This window comes from Medicago sativa, chromosome 8, assembly GCF_051527215.1.
Source record: "Medicago sativa cultivar Bolivia chromosome 8, Bolivia_mono, whole genome shotgun sequence".
Lineage (NCBI taxonomy): Eukaryota > Viridiplantae > Streptophyta > Magnoliopsida > Fabales > Fabaceae > Medicago > Medicago sativa.
The window spans coordinates 25391544-25412429 of NC_140756.1; the positions used below are offsets into that span (position 1 = coordinate 25391544).

At 33.2% G+C, this 20886-nt stretch overlaps 1 pseudogene; it reads right to left on the reverse strand.

Annotated features, from left to right (window-relative positions):
* Positions 1 to 7173: 7173 nt before the first annotated feature.
* Positions 7174 to 20527, reverse strand: LOC146897877 (zinc-finger homeodomain protein 7-like; annotated as a pseudogene).
* Between the last annotated feature and the right edge of the window lie 359 nt (positions 20528 to 20886).

Sequence of the window (20886 nt, forward strand, 5' to 3'; positions counted from 1 at the left end):
ATGAATACTAATAGTAATTTACTCAATATGTTGGAGATATAGAGTAGAATCGCAACTGCAAATATTTCCACTACGATAATTCAACAAGAGGATAATTTATTTATTTTGAAAGAATGGTAAGAGATTAAACTCAAAACGTAGTTGTCATATACAACAAATTAGCCATTAGTAAGAGAGCCAAAAAAGAGGATTCAACTAAATTATGAGTAGTGGAGATCCAAGTCCCACGAATTTGTCACATTCTTGACTCCAACAATACAATAACCACATTGAAACTTCACGAAGCATTTAACATAAGAGCATTGCTATGTGGTGCGAAATAGCAGGTGTGAAGTTCGACGAAAGTGCAATTCAAACACGTTACTTGCCTTAGTCTTAATAGAAACATACTAATATAACTTCCTTTTTCATGAATACACGGACGGTTGGTTAAAATTAATTTTTTATAAAAGAATAATAATACAACACTCACATGTTTGGGTGGAATACATTGGGTGATAGTCTTTCGTCGAAATTCGTTGGTATATTTTTCGCACCAACAAGAATTAGCCTTAACATAATCATTTGATACTTCCATCAAATATATTTAAAATATTACACATCCAATGCAAGAAACTTAATAAGCATTTAACAAAACCATTTAATATTTCAATAAAACACATTTATAATTCTCAAATTTGATTCTCTTGTCTATATCATTCTCAGATTTGTAAATAAATCTGTAATTATTCCTAAATTACTTTACTCACTTCAAAACCCACAACGCATACCTATAAATTAAATGCAATCTCTTGGAAAATATTTAAAACAGGGGAAATTCGCACAAGCTTTTATCATGTGGCATGATTGACAAATGCATCAATTTCTAGACATCTCATTCTTTAAACTACAATTTAACAGAGAAAAAGATTGCAATATCACAAGAATAAATCAAGTTGTTTATGTTACGAAATATTGAATCATCCAATTGGAAAACAAAATTAAATTGTACTAAGTCCGTGCACTTATTCGCCTGCTTGAATTGATTAGGCATCAAGACAATGTGTATCTAGATTCTCTCTTACATTGCAATAAAAATTCATTACACTCTCAGTGGTAAAAAAACATGAATAGAAGATGTATTGAGTGGTAAAATATACTATAATTTTGTCAACTGCGTAAGGCTGCCCTTTAAAAAGGCACATGTCTCCTAAATTCGCTGACATGTCGGGGATCACCTTCCAGTTCATCTCTGAATTTCAAAAGTACCGAATATGGGGGAGAGGCTAACGCGCCAACAATGAGAGGATTTTTTCGTGGCACGTAGCAGCAACAACCTTTTTAGGGTACATGTATTCACCACTGTAGAGTTGCTTGTTTACTGTTAAGTCATAGTCCAAGCCATAGCAGGCGCTTCCTAAATGGAAAACATGTAATTTGTTGTAATCCAGCACAAAACCGCAATTAAATGTCCAATATTGGGGGAGTAGGTGAAAGTATTTGGTTTGGGTTAGGGTTAGGGTTTGTTCTTCTTGTTGTGGCGGTTTGATGATGATTGGGGATTGAGGAAGAGCGCCATGTCGAACAAACTGATCCACATCGAATGAGATTGACTTCGTCGTAGATTCGTTGTGATATCAGATTCAGAAGTTCCATTGGGAGTTTAGACCAGTCAACCTCCATGGATGCGAGTAGCAAAATCTATAAGAAGATGCATTCATTACACTATCAATAAATATAAAAATGAATGTAGAATTCGATGATTAACCCCTAAACATAAACAGAAAATCTAAATTATATTTTCGAATACCATGTTTATACCACCATCCTTTTGAACAGGCCATTCTGTCAGAGTTTCTCACTTTTTTAATCAAAGAAATCACACTCGAGTCGAAGTTTACATAGAAAAATAAAACGATGTCGTCACCAATAAACCACCAAAGAAAGCAGATTGTAGATGACGACAAGAAATTAAAATCATCATGATCAAGGAATAGAATCAGATCTCTCCAATGAAGCTGCAGAATGGAAGTTACAGTTTAATATAAATTAGAACCAGAGAGAAGAAGAAAATGAAATCAGATCTAATGAAGAAGTAAAAATATTGCAGACCTATATGTAGTTAAACTCCAAGCTCACAAATTGCAGTATTTGGTTCGTTTGATTTGAGATGATAGTGAATGTAACAAGTAATCTTATTTCTACTCACAAGCTTCTATGATGTGAAAAAGGATTAGATGCCACTGGTGGAAGGAGGGGAACAAAGTGTTGGTGGGTAGCTGCGGCTGCAGCTGGAAAAAAGGGTTCCTTTTCAAAACCGATACATCAATCTATTATGTATAGGTGTGAAGATGGGTTAACCTACCCGACCTGTTTAGGGCCGACCCTAACAGACATTAGACTTTATCGGGCTGTGCTAAAAAGTTCCATTTAAATATGGACTTTAAAAAAACTATATGACCCTCTCAAAACAAAAAAAAAACTATATGACCCTATACATGCCACAGGTTAAACGGACCTGCCTTAATTATTTTCATATTTTTCAAAACATTGTAGAATGTTCAACAAAATTTCTTATGCGCATTATTTTCTAGTAGAGTTATGACAAGCACTTCGTGCCCGTCTTCACGCTTTTTTTTTATAGCGGTAATGCATGTAAATTATGAACGATAATTTTTTAATGAAGTTTTTGTTTTGTTAAAATCTATAATTTTTTGTGCCTTTCAAATTGTAAAAACTATGTTTATCTTTTTCAATTACCAAACAATATAGCAAATAAAGATTAATACTTATATTTTTTAATCATACGAACAATATAACATTATTATAGATTTTTTTTTTGGTGTAAAATTCTTATCTTTTTTAATGACACCGACAAATAACATCATATAGACAAATTTATTTAATGGTATAATTGGAAGAATATAAAACCTAGACCAAAACCTCATATTTCCTTTATACAAAAAAATATAATTAAAAAAAACAAAACTCTAAATAAAATAAAAGCATGAAAGTTTTGGCATGACACAACTTCATTCAAGTTTACCAATTTCCATCTTAAAGCGGTTACGATCTTCTTAAGTCTTACAATTCATAAAAATTGAATATTTTGTAATATTTTCAGTGTCTATGCATTCAATAAGAAAAAATCCTAAAAAGCGAGTAAAGCGTAGAGTGAGTAAATCAAGGTTTGTTATTGCAACAAACTCATTATTTGTTATGATATATCTAAAATAACTACCGTTGATAGATAATTTAAAGGTTTTTTTTTTTTACTTCAAAAAAAAAAAAACCTTTAAATTATCTATCAACGGTTGATATTGTCAACTTTACACTCCCAAGTGAGTTCATCACTTTAGTGGAGCTGGACTTGCATTCAATTGTCTTGTAATTTATTTCATTAAACAAAATTATCGTATGATTAGAGAAAGGTAAAATTCTAGTGTTTCATAAATGCTACTAATTTATTATAGCATTCACTACTACAAAATTGGGAAAATATAGCGCCTCATAAATAGCGCTTTTAACTCTAAAGCGCTATAAATTAAAACACGGAGGTCTTAGCTAGCGCTTTTTTGAAAAAGCGCTATCTATCATTTTAAGTATATATAGCGCTTTGTATTGAAAGCGTCAGTATAGGTTAAATAAAAATAATAGTTATTTAAATAAAAAACATGATTAATCGTATATGGCACTTTTTATGAAAAGCGCTATATATAAATCAACCTTAAATAGCGCTTATAGGTTAAAAAAAGCGCTATTGTATGCTTGAGAAAGATAGCGCTTATAGGTTAAAAAAAGCGCCATTTTATTAACTGATTTAATGTACATTAACTAACAGGTCCCCTGTTCGATCCCCTGCATAGCATATTTCAAATATTTTTTGAATTTTTATGAAAAATGGATTGCATCTTTCAAAAAAAAAATGAAAAATGGATTGCAGTAACAAAGCACACCTTTTTTTTAAAAAAAATTTTGGTACAAACCTTTTTTAATTCTTTTATCATATATATAACAAACCTTTGTTATGTATATTATATATAACAAACTAAATCTAAACTTAAAAAAAAACAAATCTAAACTTTTTCCCAAAAAACAAATCCAAACTAAAAAAACAAATCAAATGTCCTGGTCCCACTAAATCCTACTTTTCCATAAATCCTACTTTGCAAGTTGCGTTTTTTGTTTTTTTATTTATATTTGAAAAAAAAAACGCTTTATACACTAACAACAAAGCGTAACTTATTTTTGTTATATACTCAAAAGTAACAAAGAATCCCAATTTTAATGGAAATCCCTATTTTAATGCATCCTAAAGATAAAATAAAAACTATAACATAATTTTCATGAAGTTTGCGTTTTTTGTTTTTTTTATTTATATTTGAAAAAAAATGCTTTTTTTTTTGTTACACAAAAAAAACGCTTTATACACTAACAACAAAGCGTAACTTCTTTTTGTTATATACTCAAAAGTAACAAAGAATCCCAATTTTAATGGAAATCCCTATTTTAATGCATCCTAAAGATAAAATAAAAACTATAACATAATTTTCATTAAAAGTATTTTTTAAAGCAATTAATAACATAACCCAAAACTACTTTACTCAAAACTTTCATTAGATCGTGTGCAGGAAATTCAGTCCAGAACCACCACCTCTATTGATTCATTCATCACCAACCACCTATATCTATCAATTCATTCATCACCATCACTCGCTTCCTTCGATCTATTCCAAAACCATAACCGTCTCTTTCGATTCATTCCAGAACAACCACCTCTATCTCACTCTTAATTGCGGTGCATCAAATCGTCGCTGCCGTCGACCGGTTACAGCTTTTTAAATACTCAATTCTTCATCTCAGGTACCATCTTCATTCTCTCCTTACCTCAATTTAACTCAAATATTCTTTAATTTTTTCATATTTTCATCTGGATATTTTAGGTTTTCAAGGTTCAAACTAAATTTAAGACTTCACTGTTAGTGATTAGGATGAATTTGACAATCGAAAATTCAAAATTTTTGTTTGATGAATAATTACTGAAATTTGACAATTGTTTATTAAAGATTTTGGGTTTAATTAAACTCTACACAACTAGTAAGATGAATAATTTTTCTTTTGGTTCAATTTTTTTATATATATATAAACAATAACACTTTTTGTGTGTGACTAGAATTATTTTCTAATAAACTAATTGAATGATGTGATAATATGATATACACTATGCATATGCCTTTTGTATAACCTACTAATCAATTCCATAATCATCCATCGTGACTTCTACATGGCATACCAAATAAACTAACTTATACAATTACTTATTATTTTATTTTTTGTAGTGTCCTTGCCAAGAAAATGGTATAGATTGCGGGTACTTTGTGATGAGGTTTATGAAAGATATTCTCATTTCAAAACTAAATGAGATTCCAAAGTTGGTATGTTTTTTTATATTAAAGTATAATATCTATGTATAATTAAGTTTATTAAGTAACATGGTTATTTTTAATGTTATAATATATACAGTACATTGATGGTTTCAAGTGTGTGACATACTCAAAAGATAAACTAATAGAAATCTAAGAATGGTGTCGGATCATGATCAGCCTAAAAGTTATATGATTTTTTTTATAATAAGGTGAGTTTAATATATTTGCTAGAAGTGGTACGTAGTTGTTTTAATTTATAATCTTGCTTTAATTTCTACTCATGATCAGTAGTACTTTGAATTTATCTCTAATATAATATAGTGTTATTGCTTAATGGCGTTTTCTGGTATATATTCAGGTGGAGGAGAGTAAACGAAATTTGGAAATGAATGATGATTTGCGTGCTTGTTTTGGATAAAAATGTTGAGAAGACCAAGAAGATAGATGAAGACTGCATGATACCATAGAAGATTTTGATCTTTATGTCAACTAATTAGTTGTAACTCTTAGAGATATCCATGTTACCATATTAGAGGCTATACATTTCTGACTTTAATGCTATATATACATACATTTTTTATGATATGGTTATGTTTTATTCGATAAATAATAGTCTCAATTATAATGTGCCTAAATTATATACATTTCCCATTAAATTTCAGACTTTATATATATATATATATATATATATATATATATATATATTACTTTAAATTAATAAAAAAAACGCTATCTGGAAAAGAATTTATTTTGACAAAAATAAAATAAAATAAATGCTTTTCCTAGCGCTTTTTTTCCTTTATAAAGCGTTATCTAAACCTATTGTTACATAGCGCTTTTAAAATAAAAACGCTGTTTTTAAACTTGTCTTAGATGACGTTTATTTTTGAAAGCGCTATCTAAGGATAACCTTTGCTAGCACTTTTTGACATAAAAGCGCTATATAAACCCTACTATAGCTAACGCTTTATACAGAAAAAAAAAGCGCTATATTACCTTTACCAGCGCCATTTACAATAGCGCTTCAAAAGCGCTACCTAAAGCCAAAAAAAAGCGCTATATAAGCCCATTTTTGTTGTAGTGATTTTTAGTTATCTGAGTAAAACATACTACTTGTGGCCTGTACAAGAAAATCTAGGAAAACGTTCGGGATCAAATTAAGTGTTCAAATTAAGTGATCAAATCTAGGAAAACATACTACCTGTGTCTTTTTATCAAATTAAGTGTTCAAATTTTTGTGTCCACCCACAAATTATCCACTATTATTATTACTATCTAGCTCAGAGACACCTTTCTTGCCTTTATCATTATCAGCTCTTTACTCATTTTGAACCATGTTCTCAATAAATGTTTGCACCTCCACATCAGTTTTTACCTTCATTAACTACGTTCAACAACCAAAACTCATGGGTCTCAAGCAGGGGTGGATCTACATCATGGCCATGTGTGGCTACAGCCACACATGAATGAGAAGAAAAAGATCGGTCTGTAATTCGTTTCGCAACTGTAATTTGTTTTGAATTCGGTTGCTACTTACTTTATAGTTATTATCAAGAAATAAAAGAGCCAGAGACAAACTTAGACATATAATACAACGACATTAAAATTCAGAAAATGTAAGAGCAAGAAAAAAATGATGCTATGAAGAAACTATCCTTCTGCCAACAAACATTTTAGAATTAAGAATGCTTGTTTTTGGAAGAATAGAATTAAGCATACTTTTTGATAACATAAATATAAATGCAACTTCTTCCCAAACAAGAAAAAAAACATGCACTTAAGATCTCTAAACCAATTAATCCTCTTGGCTCAAGATCAACCACAACTTTCATCAGTAGAAAATATTATTGGATTACAAATTGTTACAAGAATTCATAATTATCAACTTTTTTCCAAGGGTATGCTTATTTTTATACATCCAGACCTTAAAAACAAGACACTTCACCGCTATCTCATTACAAAACTCCTCAACAATATTCTCATCATTATTTTCAATTTCCAACCTAATATCATAGCAAAATCCAACATCTTCTTCCTTTGCTCATGGGTGAACTTTGTACTAAACATCTTATATCTCGTTACAAAACTCCTCAACAACATTCTCATCATTGTTTTTAATCTTCCAACCCAATGTCATAGCAAAATCCAACATCTTCTTCCTTTGCTCATGGGTGAACTTTGTCCTAAACCTCTTATATCTCGTTACAAAACTCCTCAAGAACATTCTCATCATTATTTTATTCTTCCAACCTAATGTCATAGCAAAATCCAACATCTTCTTCCTTTGCTCATGGGTGAACTCACTTATTCGAGTTCGATGTCCCTTCTTCAGCACCATCACGACCATCACCCTTGATAGGCTCAACAGTAGATGAAGGCATTAGATGAAGGCATGACAAGAGTAGTTGCAGGTACAGTACGATGAAAGTTTCGGTGACATTTACAAGCAGCACATTTAAAGAAATCGGTGGTGCCTTCGGATCTAGCTGGTAAAAACTCACAACAACCATCAAGAGAGTAGCCTCCAATACTAGACACGTTGTTTTTTGGACATTCATTGAATGTTCTTTTGAAGCTATTGTGTCAAAAATTTGTTGGAGATTCTTCACATTGAGTTGACATATTCATTGATGATGATTTAATTTTCATTGGATCAACATTAGTGGCTATCACCATCTCTTCAGTGCCTTCCTCAAAAGTTGATCCAATGAACAGTACCGTTTTTATGGATCTGTCCTTTTGAACAGCCCATTCTGTCAGAGTTTCTCACTTTTTTAATCAAAGAAATCACACTCGAGTTGAAGTTGAAATAGAAAAATAGAACGATGTCGTCACCAATAATCATCATGATCAAGGTATAGCATCAGATCTCTACACTGAAGCTGCAACAAAGAAATTACAGTTTAGTAGAAATTAGAACTAGCGAGAAGAGAAAGCATAATCAGATCTAATGAAGAAATCAAAATATTGCATGCCTTTTGTAATTAAACTCTAGGCTCACAGATTGAAGTGCTTGATTCCTTTGATTTGAGATGATAGTGAATGTAACAAGTAATCTTCTTTCTTCTCATAAGCTTTTAAGGTCAGTCATGAGAAAGTGATTAGATGCTGCTGGTGGAAGGAGAGGAACAATGGGTTTGTATTGTGGGTAGCTGCGGCTGCTCTAGCTTTCAAAACCTATATATCAGTCTACAATATATATAGGTGTCAAGACGGGTTACCCTACCCGACCTATTTAGGGCCAGCCCTAACAAACATTAGACATTATCAGGTTGGGCTAAAAAGCTCTATTTAAACATGGACTTAAGCTAAACTATTTGACCCTATACGGGCCACGGGCTAAATGGATCTGCCTTAATTATTTTCATTCATTTTTTGATAACATTATAGAATGTTCAACAAAATTTCTTACAATTTTGTCAAAAAAAAAATATCTTACGAACACAATTTTTTTCTATGTTCAGACAAGCGATTTGTGCCTGTCTACACACCTTTTTCTTATTGCGATAATGGGCTAAAAAGCTCTATTTAAACACGGACCTAAGCAAAACTATTTGACCCTATACGGGCCACGGGCTAAATGGACCTGCCTTAATTATTTTCATTCATTTTTTGATAACATTATAGAATGTTCAACAAAATTTCTTACGATTTTGTCAAAAAAAAAAGCTTACAAACACAATTTTTTTCTATGTTCAGACAAGCAATTTGTGTCCGTCTAGACACCTTTTTCTAATTGCGATAATGCATGTAAATTATGAACGTTGTTTTTTTAATGAACTTTGTTTGTCTTTTTCAATTACCCTACTATATTAAAAATATATTATCAATTCTTATATTTTTTTAATGACACCAATAATATAACATTATTATAGTTTTTTTTTTTAAATTCGTATCCTTTTTAATAATCATAAAATAAATACACCTCTCTCTCTCTTCTCTCCTTCTCAAACCCTAGCTGTCACCCCTTTCTCCTTCTTCTTCTTGTCAGAGGGGTGATTTAGGGTCAATTTTGACCTAAAAATCACCCCTCCGAGTTGTTTTTCATTATATCCTAATTGAATAAGTGATTTCACATATTTTCTATTTTCTTTCATTTGTTTTTGTGATTTCGTCGTCTCTGAACGACTCTGTTTGTTTTGATTTCCCGTCTTTGTGCGGTGTGTTTTTGATTTCCCGTCTTAGTGCGGTGTTTATTTGATTCAGGTTGAAAGATTAGCTTTGAGCTAGTGCATATCCGATCAATGACAATGACTTTGGCGTCGTTAACGTTGCAGAACCGGAGACATGAGTATTCCGGAGATTTGAATATAGTCATATTTGTAGGCATATATACTTTGCAGTTTTATGCTATTAACATGGATGATGTGAGTTTGTTCACAAATTCATCCTTTTTGTTTTTAGCGAATTTAGATTTGTATTGTATCGATGTACTCTATCAATTCGAATGAATGAATATCGATTACTTTTGTCAAAAAAAAATAAAAAAAATTAATCACACCAACAAATAGAATTATTATAGACAAACTTGTTTAGGGGTATAATTAAAATACAACATAATAAAAAAAAACAAAACTGAAAAATAAAAAAAAAGCATAAATGTTTTGGCATGACACAACTTTATTCAAGTTTACCAGCTTCCTTCTTAAAGTGGTTACAATCTTCATAAGTTTTACAATTCATAAAAATTGGACATTTTTTTTCTTCATTTTGTTTAGTATATAACTATGCATGAACGGGAAAAAAGTTCATCTCTCTTTTGTAATTGATGGACTCTCGTCTAATTTCTTTGCTACGGAGCTTCTATAAGCTTCTTTCAAAGGTGCTAGCGGTGAGATTGTCTATGGTGATGAATCCTATTATATCTCCTTAAAGAGCGAAATTTGGTAGATGGAGTGTTGGTGGTAAATGAGGTGGTAGATTTTGAAAGTGGGTGGTGTGGATGACTTGTGTCTTCCGAGGTAGTATATGTCCATTTTGGTGAATAGAAGACCTACAGAGGAAATTAATATTTAAAGTGAATTAAAGCAAGGAGATCCTCTCCTTTGTTTTTACTTCTAGTGGCTGAGGGTAGGGATGGCAATTGGACCCAGACCCGATGGGCACCCGCAAAAAATACCCGCATGGGTAGGGCAAAACCCCGCTTTCTTGGGTACGGGCATGGGTATGGATAATTACCCGCAAATTTGAATGGGTATGGGCACGGGGATGGGCATTGTACTACCCAGTCCCACAACCCGCATATATGTATTTATATAATATGATACATAATTGATTTATTTTTGGAGTACAATTAATTAATTTATTTAACTACTTAAGTCTAACCCTAAACCTTAAACAACTTAATACAGCTTAATAAAAACTTTAGTAACATTTATTGTGACTTTAACATGCAAGTGCAACTTTTTAACGATAACTGATGTAAGGTATCTATTTTTTCTTTCTTTTTAGTGATATTTTAGATATTTTTTTATTTGACTAAATACTACGATTCCTACTATTTTATGAGTTGGTTTGAAATTTTTTGGATCATGGTTTTATTTCAATTGTGGTGTTTTTTATTGTTTTTTCATGATTAAAGTGCGGGTAATGGGTGCGGGTATGGGCACTTAAGTGCTCATAGGGTATGGGGAAGGGCACTAAAGTTGTTGCCCACGAGGGTACGGGCACGGGTAAGGGCATTTTTTACAAACGCGGGTATGGGGATGGGTAGCATAGTACCCTGTCCATTGGGTACCTATTGCCATCCCTAGCTGAGGGATATAGTGGGTTGATGATAAATGTGGTGAATCTAAATATGTTCAAGTGGTTTAAGTTTAGATCGAAAGGGATGGAGATATCTCATCTTCTATATGCAGGTGATACTCTTTGTATAGGCAAAGCAAACATGAGACCTCTCTTTGTAAAGGTATTATTACGAAGGTTTGAGATGACATCTGGTTCAAAGGTCAATTTTTTTCAAAAGTTGTTTGATTGAGGTTAATGTGTATCAAGAGAGATCATAATTATGGCGTGTAATTAATTTTACTAATTGTTGTGAACGCGATTTTCCTTTTAAGTACTTGGGGAAACCGGTGGGGGCAAATTCGAAGAGTATTTCTGAAAATTTGTGGAGGAATCTTGTGTCGTGGGCGAATCATGATTCGTTTGTTTTTTCCTAACAAATCAAAATGAATCATGACTCATTTGTTAAGTAATACATAGAGGATTAGGTGTATGAGATGTTATGTTAGTTAATTTGAATTTTTATTGGAAAAATGGATATGGCGGTTGTTAGAAACCAATATCCTATATGGAAATTAGTGTTGATGGAAAAATATGGAAGTGGAGTGGGAACGTTGTTGGAAGGTAGTGGTGTAGAGTGTCTGAGGTATGCTTCTCGGTGGTGGAAGGAGCTTGTGCTTAGTCACGAATGTGGAAGCTCAAATTGATTCAGTTAGGAGGTGGTAAGGCATGTAGGAATTGGTGGGATATTTCCAAGACTTTATGCCATTTTAAATAATAAAGAAGCTACCGTCACTACTACAAAAAAGGGAAAAAATAGCGCCCATTTTGCAGTGATTATAACACTAAAGCGCAATATAAGGGAACACTGAGGGCTTACATATTGCTTTTCTAAAAAAACGCTATTTATGGTGCAAACTAATTATAGCGTTTTGTTTCAAAAGCACTATCTATGACCATTTTTGGCGTAACGTGTGTTTTCATGGAATAGATCGCTTTGTGTGTGGGAAGTGAACCTTCTAAATAATATGTTTGAAACTGTGGATGGTTTCAATTATTCCTAAGACCCAGACTGTGGGAAGTGGAGACCGGAGGAAAATGATTTGTTTTTGGTTAAGTCAACTTATATTTTGTTGGAAAAACTAATCGTGTGGGAGGATAGATGGAGTGATATTGTGAAGATGGTTTTTTGTTATGTTTTGGAAAGAGCAATCTCCATCAAGAGTGGTGGCTTTTTCTTGGAAACATTTACTTGAACGAATTTCGATGAAATCAAAACTTGCCATTTACAAAATTATTCAACCAGAGGATTCGGCAGAATTTTCTTTGTACGAATTAGAGGGGGAAACATCTACTCATCTCTTCTTGTTTTGTGTCTTGGATAGAGGGGTGTGGAATTTGGTAATGAGGTGGATATATTTTTTGGTTCATTACCCCTCCGGATTTGTTTATGCATTTGGAATGTTGGAGTAGAGAGGCGTAGAACGAAAAGCTGCGAAAAGTTTATTGGCTTCGCAAGTAACGATTTGGATGATTTGGAGAGCTTGAAATATGATTTTTTTTAATAATGTGGTAAAGGAGGTGGAAGAGATAGTGGATGAAGTCAAAGTGTTGTCATGGAGGTGGTTTCTGGCTAGATTGAAGGTTTCAATTTGTTTGTATTATGAATGGTGTTGGAATCCTAACGGTTGTATGGAAGTTCTATTTTGTATCGGTATAGGTGACTTTTGGGTTTTAGTACCATTGTTAGTTTTTTACATGGTGTTGTTTTCTTTGTTGTTTTGGCTCTGTTAGCATGTTGCTGGTCCTCTATTTTTAGTGGTTATTTAGTTGTTTGTGTGCCCATACATGTAGGTGTTTGGGGTCTGGGAGCATAATCAATTTTGGTCATTGTTTCCGCCATATATACTTCTTGTAAGGGTGGTATGATAAATAAATGTGCTATTTAAAAAAAAACGGGGGCGAAAATCCTCTAAAGTGAGAAAATCAACTTTACCTTTAATTTATTAAGTAATGATTGATATTGTCCACTTTAGTACACTTTAAAGCAAGTTCATCACTTTAGAGGAGCCTGATCTGCATTAACTATCTTGTAGTTGATTTCGTCAAAATAAACTTATTGTGTGGTTAGAGAAAAGTAGAATTTTAGTGTTTTATAAAAGTTACTAATTTATTATAGCAATTTTAGTTATTTGAGACAAACCAGAATACCTTGTAACCAAAAAAGGACAAACAGAATACCTGGCCCATACATGCCAGCCACAATAGGTAGTAGACAATATAGGGTCGGACTAAATAGCTTGGAAAAAGTTCGCGATAGAATATTAAGGCCCAAATCCTACTTTTTATTCGGATTGGCATGTTGACCTTTATGGGTAAGCCTATTTTGACAACTCTAATACTTGCATGAATATAAAGATTTGAACATTCTATTTTCTCACACACAAACAATAGTAGAAAAGGTAATAATTTAATGTTATATATTTTTTAATAAAATGAATTGTATTTTTTTTATCAAATGAAGTGTTCAAATATGTGTCCACCCATAAATTATATATTACGATTATTATAATATACAAATCTTGTAAATTTATGATCCTAATCAAATCATAACTGAAACTACCAAAATCATTCATGCTTTTTATTATCTACGTCCAACAGCCACGACTCATGGGTCTCAAGGTTCTTGATTGAAGCCTCGTTATTTTTTGTGCGGTTTTGATGACAAGTCATCTTACATGATTTTCAACTTATTTTTCAGTCATTTTAGTTAAGTTTTAATATACTTTAGAGGAGTTTTTAGAAAAAATTGAATATGGTTTTCTTGACATTTTATAATGTTTTGATCCAAAATTTTATTAGGTTTTTGTATGTAATTCAATTTAAAATCATCCAAATCGGCAAAGGGAAGCACCTTAGAAGGATTTAGGAAGACAATGGATGTTGATTCAAGAGGCCTCTAAAGACATTCCAAAATGGAGAAATTCTATTACAAGTTTCAAGGAAGAAAACTCTGAAAAGACCAAGAAAAAGGCAAAAACAAATCAGAGTGCAGGCACACACCCCGGGTGTGAGAACCAGTGCTGAAAAAGCACTGGCGCACGAGGCGTGCACTAAGAAAGATTACTGCTCTTCCCCCTGCACTTTTCGCTCGCGCCCAGCTGAACTTCCCAAAATACCCCTGCGTGTGTTAACTCACGCACGTGAGTTAACTCACACATGTGTTATACCGAGCATACGCTGCTTGAGTTAACTCACGCAGGGATATTTTGGCCCACGTGAGTTAACTCACGCATGTGTTATACCTAGCATACGCTGCTTGAGTTAACTCATGCAGGGATATTTTGGCCCGCGTGAGTTAACTCACGCCAGTTGCAATTGTCTTGCATGCTATTAATGTTGTCGTTAAGTTGTATAATGCTATGCCGTTTGTTGTGTTGCCAGACTATAGGCTGCTTACATGCATGTAGTTGTTTGAAGATACATCCTCCTTCAAAAAACAACAAATGTTAGTAATCCCTAAGAAAAATATTAATAAATCAGTAAGCATATTAAGAATCAACAACAATGTACAATGCTATGTCGTTTGTTGTGTTGTAAGCATATTAATGATGTGAAAGAAACAAAGGTACAGCCAAATGAGGCCACGAGGCAGGTCATGTACAGGTGTTGTAAGCATATTAAATTTTAAACTATATTATGGTTGTCTTATAATTCATTGGAGGCTGCCACCTTCTTTCCAATTTAGAATTATTAACTTGCGTGAGTTAACTCATGCGGCGTTAGTTAAGTAGCGCAACATTTAACACTTGTGTTACTTAACTAACGCAGGGGTATTTTGGGCAAGGCTACCAGGAGCGAGTGTTTTGTGTTGAGGGAAGAGCAGTAATCACTCAGAAATGCGGTGCGCATGCGGCTCTGTCTCTGCGGGTTTTAGAGAAATAGCCCATTTTTCCAATCCAAACCACTCGAAAAGCAACCTATAAATACAACTCCTCGCATTCATAATGATTTATTCAGAATGAAGCAGTTCTAGAGGAAGGCAAGCACTAGGAGTTTCAAGGAAGAAGTCTCTCTCTCCTCATCGTTAGTCTATAGAGTATGTTTTATTCTTTTGTAATTTTGTCTTTATTTATCATGAGTAACTAAATCCTAAATAGGTAGGAATATAAGATGAACCGCTGTTTTATTGTTGGATCTTTTTAATTCAATTTTATTTTACAGTTATGTTCTAATTTCTCTTTAATTTTCTTACGCAAAAGTATTAATGCTTTCACTGAACTAAGGAATGTGACATACCTAGGTCTTATGACTGAACATTGAAACAAAGCAAACTCTCTCTTCCAAACGTTGCATATTAATTTTATTTTTTGCTCCCTTGGTAAGATAGATGAGTTAGCACTGCTCATTTGTAGAACTACTGAGATAATAGAGAATATATTATAAACTTCTAAGGTTCCAAGATAAAGTTGGAGCCTTTATATGACAATTTAGGAATCCTTATTCTTTTATATTTCAATTACCTCTGAGAAAGTAAGACCCCCACCCTAATATTCGACACGCATAATTTCTGATCTCTGTAAGATAGTATACAATAAAATCTTAGTATGACTATTTTATATACTATGAAAATATTTTCTCTAAGAAAAAGAGGTATAGCATTATTTTTTTTATCTTTTTATGATATTCAAAAATTTGTACTACTAGTTAATAGTTTTCCCCTTCCCTCATGCTCATTAATTTAAACTTTTGTAAACAATTTTTATCCTCTATGCATACATATCTTTTCTAGATCATTTATTTTCAGATTTAATCTGAACAGTTTATTTGCTGGACCATGTTTTGTTCCACTACTGGTTATAAATGTTTGGTTCCTCTATGCATAGTTGTTGTTGTCACACTATATCAAAGTTGTTTTTTTCTTCTTGAACAGCCAAATATTATTCAAGCTCCCAAACCTCTCTCAAGAAGAGAAAGTTGATGCGAAAGAAAACAGAAGAAAAAACAACCCCAGCGCAAAGGCAGTACAGCAGACCCAAAGGCAGCAGCAGGCCACGCCCAAACAGACCAAAACCGCAAAAACAACCCCAAAATTGCCAAACTAACAGACTGAAAAACAACAACATCAAGAGAACCAGAAAAAACATGCCTCCCAGCCGGATAGCTTACCAAACAACAAATTGAAACACAATATATAGATCCAAACTACCAGCCGCCAACAACTCCTCTATCTCGCCAAACAATCCCTCAGATTCCAACACTACTCATAGTATAGGCAAGAGGCAATTTGAAGTCGGTTCATACTCTTTCAGTGTGTTCATCGACTTATAAATATGCCAAGAAATGTTGAGGAGTTATTTTCCATGGTTTACCTCTATATCTTCATACACCTCGAGCCAAACATTTCAATTATTCAAATCAATCTTCTTCAACCTGCTCTTCTTTTAGAATTAAAATGTAATTTAAATCTATTTGAAAAGCTAAACAAGCTTAAACTCATATAGTCCGAAGACATACTAAGATGATGTTTCAAGGAAACAACTAAGGACAAGAAACTACGCAAAGAAACATACCAATATGTTGTTTGTGACGAGGGGTCTTCACCATGCTTGAATGAGAACATTAATGACACTTGAGACCAACAATGGAGAGTAAAGTCATTCACAATGCCTAAATTTTTGCATACAAAGATCGAAAGGAGGTGTTTCACTAAAGTCACAGAAGGAGAGTGGCATTTCAAAATGGTCTATACAATCGGATGACATGTACAGAACGTTGGATATATAACCAAAGTCACTAAAGTTAACTCTGTTGGTTAACTTGAAGTTACAGAAGGACCACTTGTTTAATGTTGCAAAAAATTAAAGACTATTTTGGAATATCAATAAAGTTGATGACTGTTTTAAAAACCATTTCAAGTGTCAAAAGATGGGGACAAAGTTGAGTTTTAGAAGAAAAGCCATGCAAACAAAGTTTATGTCATAATTTTTCCAGCACATAAAGTTTAAAATATCGGTTTAAGAAGAACCGCCATGCAAACTGTCAAAATACGCGTTGAATAAAATGACGGCTAATTTTTTTTATTATCAAAATTGCAGTTTTAACCACCATATTTTACACTTTTTCAGCTAAAAAGTCCTACAGTGGCAGTTTGAACCGCTGTAATGGCCACGTTTTACAGGAAAAAATGCACATGTAGAAAATATGTTCAGTATCTTGACAACAATAAGCCTACAACAGAAAAATACAACACAATCAACTGATAGACATTAATAGAAAAAAGATCAATTGGTGGAGAGTATAAAAAAATGTTGGTTTAAGAAGAATTTGCCAAAATGGCATCTTCAAAAGCGCCATCATTTTTACTGCCACTAAATTTAAAATATTGATTTGAGAAGAACCGTCATGCAAGCTGTCATAATACACGTTGAATAAAATGACGGCTAATATTTTTTATTATAACGGCGGTTTCAACCGCCTTAATATACACTTTTCAACCAAAAAAAGTGTGTATAGTGGCGGTTTTAATTGCCGTAATGGTAACTTTTTTACAGAAAAAATGCGCATGAGGAAAAAATGCTCAATATCTTGATATTTTTTTAACCTTATTGATATGGTAATGAAAATTAAACACCAGGAATGGCCCGGAACCAATTACAAATTACACAGTGACTTTTCTAAGAAAAGGTAAACCTGTAGAATCTCTATGTAACAAAGGTAAAATAAAATGTTGAGGCTCTGTTCACCACTGAGAAATGTCAGGGAGGTCCACCCTATCTGAAAATTACAAGAATTCATGAAAAGAAAGATGTATTGGACCAAATGAGCTTTGATTTGACAACTGAAGCAGGGAACTTGCATTTTCCTTTACAGATTAAGCCAAAGTTAGCAAACTCAAAGATGTCAATTTCGAAAACTTGTCTGTGAAGACAGAAGTTGCTGTTGTTATTACTTTTGTTCTTCAGCTGCATTCTCTCCTCGCCACTGATGATGAAACGGCTGGGAGAATCTCACCAGCAGGACCAGCATTTATCAATCTGCAGAGAGCAGTACACATAAGTCAGAGGGATTTTGTTGGAACATGTGTGGAAATTGAGTTAAAAAGACTAAACACAAATTCCCATGTTGGGTAGAACTAGTGTTGTGTGAATTGAAAAAAGTGGAAGTCCCACATCGGATGGAACACACACATTAGTAGTGTTTATATAGTGGGGGTGTACCTCTAATTAATGGGGGTACATAAGCACTAGAGAAAAATATATATATTGATATATATTTTATTATTTGGAAATGATAAATTAAATAATTAATTTAATCATTATTAGAAAGTGCTTTCTTAGTTCCCAAGTTTTGCTAAAATATTTTTGTACTAAATATAATATATTTTGGTACTCAATTGAGATATTTTTGTACTAGATCTAATATGTGAATTACTTAATGACAAAGTAATGTATTACTTGTTCCCAAAGTTTCTCACTTATTAGTTGTGAATTTTTTCTATAAATAGAGAGCTCACACAGTACATTCCACACACCGAAAAGAATTTCATTGAGTTGTCGGGAATTCTTTTCTTCTCTTCTCCCTCCGACTTGTGTTAACAAGTTTCTTCTGCTTCTACTCCTTTCTGTCCCTTTCGGTTTCAAATAGAGCGGTTACGTACCGTATCGAGTGGCTTCGATCAATCGATTGAACCATATTTTAAGAGTGTTCTTAAGACTATAGTCCCTTTTCGGTTTAATGTCCCTTCGGAATTAAGAATGGTCTTAAGTTCATAGCCCCTTCGGTAATATATGTCCCTTCGGAATAAAGAGTACTTTTAAGATCATAGTCCCTATTTGGAATAATAATGTCCCGTCGGAATCAAGAATGATCTTAACGGTATATAAATATTATAACAATAAATGGTGGTATCACCATATTTGAGTGGTCGTAGTGCCATATTGATGTTTTGGAGAAGTTAAAGTTAGAATGGTGGTAACACCATATTTGAGTGGTCTCAGCACCATAATAGAATGGTAATAATACCATATTAATTTGAGTGGTTTCAATATTAAAGAGTGGTCTTAGAACCATATTTGAGGGTGTAATTCTCGAACGATTTTCTACAGTGCAGTAGTTAATCGAACAGTTGTAGCTGGGCTTGTTTTATCCTGGAGGCGGCGTGGTTGATAGTCTACCTTGCACAACTTTGGGTAGTGCCACGAAACGTCTTAAAGAGAGCGACCTGGTCGTGACTCAACCTAGTAACAACTTCGGTAGATAACAGAATTTGGAAATCCAAATTTAACAGTTTGGAAATCCAAAAACAACAGATTTCGTAAAGTGGCTCGAGAGAGATATGATCAATGATAATCAACAAGATTTCAAGATTTCAAGATTTATGAAGTGAAATTATCAACAAGACAGGAAGATGGATGGGGTTTTTACTTTCATATTTCTTTCTTCTCCCTGTTTTAATTTTTTCTGTATAGATTTTTTGTTTTTGCTCTCTGGATTTGCGAAGTGTGTTACAAAGAAGTAAAACAGCATATCCATCTTGTATTATTGTTGATGTTATATTCATTCATTTCTATCTAATCATTTTTAGCTCGCACCTTTGTTAAAATATGAAAATAAATCTTTAACCTGCTCTCAGAATCACAAGTATATTGCATGCTGGTTGAAGGTGTATACAAGGAGTACTAATACTTGCTATTTAAAATTCAATATATTGTCCATACTGTTTTCTGTTCAAAAAAAAATATCTAACTGTTGTCAAGACTTTTTTGTTTGCACATGCATATCAGATGTAGCAGCGTGACACTGTTAGTATTCTCTGGTTGCTTTAAAAAATTTATGTTGCTAGCCTATTTACTGTCCTACCTTTAAACATAAAGCTCTCAATTCTGCAAAAACATCGCTGTTTTCCGAAGAGATCGTCATTCAGATAAACTTTAATGAATTGTGTCTCTTCTTGAAGGTTCATATAAGCATGCGTTGAAAAACTAATTCACCTACGAACAATGACAAATATGAAAGTCTATCAAATAAAAAAGGATCTCAGCAATTGAAAGAACTTCGAAATGGTTAGAAAACGCCTTAACTACCATTAAAGAGTCGGTTTCAATCCAAAAATCCCACCACTGCATCTCAACTGCTTTCTCTAGTGCATACATGGCTGCGCAAACCTCCGTCACATAAGCAGAAGCATTTCCAATGTTATGAACAGAGCCTCCCAGGAACTTAGTTTCCCAGTCATGAATTACAATGCCAATAGCCCCACAAGAGGGTAAGCCATAAGAAGATCCGTGAATGTTTATTTTTATGCTTCCCCTCCGCGGAGGTCTCCAAAAAACCTCACTAACTTGCACCTGCCTGCTAGAACTTAACTTGACTTCTGCAATGATGTTTCTGACCATGTTGGGGATATTGAGTTCCTTGACTTAAAAATACCGATTGTTATATTCGATCCAGATTTGCCATATGCTATGAATGATGACAGAAATCAGAATCTGATGAGAGAATTTGCTCCCTTTGCTGATGCTGCTGTGTAACAGATTTAGACAGCTGGAAGTGTCTAGGTGTTGCAATATCTTGATAATAATAAGATTACCACAGAAAAATACAACACAATCAACTGGTGGAGAGTATTCAAAAAATCATTTCGTTTTTTCTATGTCAAAGATACCAAGCAAAAGTGCTGCTTCAAATATTTCCACTTAATTCGATTAAAATGAAAAGAAATCCTCTAAAAAAAAACATTAACAGAAAATGTAAA